The following is a 2743-nucleotide window of genomic DNA, read 5'->3' as shown; positions in this document are numbered from 1 at the left end:
TCTCTGACAAATAAATAAATAAAATCTTAAAAAAAAAACCAAAACACAGAACACAGGGCACATGATTAGTCATTCTGTTGTACTTTTGATTTCATTGTCATTTTTATTTTCTCTGCTGATAGGCTTCCCCGATTAAGAAAGAAAAATCTCACTTCCTTTACTGAAAGTGGGATCTGAAGTACCTTGTATTTTTTGTCAAGCAAATTTATGGGGTTTTCTCCTAAAAAAGGGTGGTCATTTATACTGCTTTATATATCTTAAAATGGAGAATTTTTCTTTTACCTTTAAAAGGTTGAAAATTTTTAAAAAATGCATAAGAAGAAAACATAAAACTTACAGATCATCTCATCATCCCAGGTCCCTGTACACTTGTCTTTCCAGTTTATTCTCTCTCAGTTCCATAGGTGAGTGTATCATTAGTTCATCAATGATACCATATAACTTGTGTGTACTGATTTTTATTTAACATTATATCAATAAGCATTTTCTCTTATCATGCTATATCTTTCAAACTAGGATTCTTTTGGAAGGCTGTATAATATTCCTTTTCATAAATATAATTTATTCAATTATTTTCTTCTTATGGGTTTTTAAGCTGTTTTTAATTTTTACCTATTTAAGATAACTTTTTAAAAATTCTATTTCAGGGGCACCTGGATGGCTCAGTCAGTTGAACCTCCAACTCTCGGTTTCCACTTGGGTCATGAATCAGGATCTGAGATGGGAGCGCCAAGTGGGCTACCTGCTGGTTGGGGAACCTGCTTAAAGATTCTCTCTCTCTCTCTCTGTCTCCTTCAGCCCCTCTCCACCCCACTAGTCTTCTCTTTTGCTCAAATAAACAACTAAATAAATCTTTTTTTAAAAGTCTATTTCAAAAATCGATTATAACTGTGACATTCTATGTAGCAAAGCCCAACAGTTGACACAAACTCCAGATGGCAAACAATATAGTGCAACATTGTACTGACGATAAGTCAGCTGATAAGATTGCCAGCCCCGACTACAACCCTCCAGTGACGCAGGTGACCCTGAGCCCCGCTTCCCTGGCTACAGCAGAGTGAACTGAGAATTGCGGCCTGACCCAAAGGCGGCCATACATGGAGTGTCTAGTAGCCAGTGAAATGGGCTGATGCAGGAGCTCGGCCCATGTGGTCACAGTTTCCTGGATGATGACTGGCCAATCACACAAAGCCTCTTTCAAAGTCCACTTGAACTTGAAACCTAAGTGTGGAATGGGAGGAGAGCTAAACCAAAATGTTGGGTGGACACGGGCAGCTGCCCCGAGCGCAGTCAGAAAGCCCTGTCCCCATGGCGCTGGGGGCCATGACAAAACGGGAACAATGGCGTAGAGGAAAAGGAGCGCCGAGAAGATTTGGCAGCACGAGCAGAGGAGAGCGGAGGCAGAATGGAGCCGAGTCACCGTACTGGCAGAGCCTTAGAGAAGGAGCAACAGATGTCGAGAAGAACAGAAGAACAGGTGGCTGGAGGTATACTGTGTCCTGAACGACATTCCCAGCTCCGCCAGGCAGCTGCTGAAACGGCTTCCTGCCCTTCTCCACTTCCTCGGGTATCCTCACGGTGAACCGCGTTAACCCGAGTCACCAGAGCGCGTCCGTCCTCCTGGCAACCTGAAAAAGCCTGATCGACGCCATGTAATATTCATATCTCTATTACGACACGTATCAGGTGGCTCTATGATGATTCATTAGGCTTCTCCCTAGGTACACTCCTGAAGGTCAAGGACTATGTTCAGTGCCTTCTTAAAATATCCTCAGCAACCCAGAGGGTCCACGAGCACATAGTAGGCACTCACTGCTTGTTTGATGAATGACTGGTGAAAAGGGTGTGCGTGCACGTGGCCAAAAGAGCCCTTGAAACACAGAGCGCAGTCACTGAGCATTTTTCTGAAGGCGGTGAGTTTTTGATTTTTGATTTTTGTCTGCCCTTAACGGAGTACAAAACCGTTTTCATCTCAGGAACTTTATTTGACGCAGCGGCTAGGCAATACATCCCCTTCAACTTTGTTGTAAATAAGTCACATTAATTACTTTTGCGCATTTATTTACCAACCACTTACTGTGTCCCGCCTCCTCTAAGACATCAGGCTAAGCTCTCAGCATACATCATACTGTGCTGTATGAGGAGGAAGCCTGTGGTGAGAGAGAGTCCAGCCTCATGGAGCTTTTCAGTCTAGGAAAGAAATCACGCCATCCACACCAAGAAAAATAAAATAATGTAGAATGGCTACAGCGGTGGTTAAATCTTGGGAAACGTTGTTGCTGAAATGTGATTTTAGAAAAGACACTGGAAAGTTTCATAGAAAGGGCTTGCTGTTAAGGGGGGGTAGCAACGTCTTTTATAAACCATGGTTAGTAATACCCTCTATATTGTCAGTTTCATAAGGCATGATCATCAAACCAGGCTTTTCAGAGTTACTTGGAATGTACGAGGTTGTGAGCTCCTGAATTTATTTTCTTCTGTTAATATTTATCCACTGTCTCAAAAGAAGGTGATATTATTACTATTTCAATTGAGATGAGAAATCACTATTTTCTCCGCTAGGAAACTTTGCAAAATAGGACCCTGATATAAGAATTTCATTATTGGCTGATGTTTTTTAATATGCTGAATGTGTTCATTTTGGCAGTGTGGGGTTACAAAATCACCACACTTACTTGGTGGTAACATGTCAGCACTTCAGATAGTGACTCGAATAGCAAAACCACATTTATTTTACTGTGTT

The sequence above is a fragment of the Lutra lutra genome, chromosome 2, assembly GCF_902655055.1.
Source record: "Lutra lutra chromosome 2, mLutLut1.2, whole genome shotgun sequence".
In the NCBI taxonomy this organism is placed as follows: Eukaryota; Metazoa; Chordata; class Mammalia; order Carnivora; family Mustelidae; genus Lutra; species Lutra lutra.
The sequence above is the reverse complement of the archived record's forward strand: the minus strand, read 5'-3'. Positions refer to the sequence as shown.